Source organism: Daktulosphaira vitifoliae, unplaced genomic scaffold, assembly GCF_025091365.1.
Source record: "Daktulosphaira vitifoliae isolate Bord-2020 unplaced genomic scaffold, ASM2509136v1 Scaffold_1, whole genome shotgun sequence".
Lineage (NCBI taxonomy): Eukaryota > Metazoa > Arthropoda > Insecta > Hemiptera > Phylloxeridae > Daktulosphaira > Daktulosphaira vitifoliae.
In genome coordinates, this window is record NW_026099572.1 from 67,396,190 (window position 1) to 67,396,506 (window position 317).

Consider the following 317-nt stretch of genomic DNA (forward strand, 5'->3'; position numbering starts at 1 on the left):
AGATTATTTAATAATTAGTTACTCCTCGACGCATATGATTTCATACAAAATACTCGAAATTTTAGGTACAGGTGTGGTACTTTTTTACTATAATTATTATAAAACTGATTATTGCAAAGTTTTAAACTAAATCATTAATACGTAACGACTTCAGATCTAAGTTTTAGTAATATAAATAAAATCGTATTATAACTTAAACAATATTTTTGGTAAAACTTCAAATTTAAAAAGTCTTATTAATTTTAAATGTTATTTATAATATTAACATGTTGTATAATTATACTATGTCTTCATAATATTGTTTAATGTATAAATAA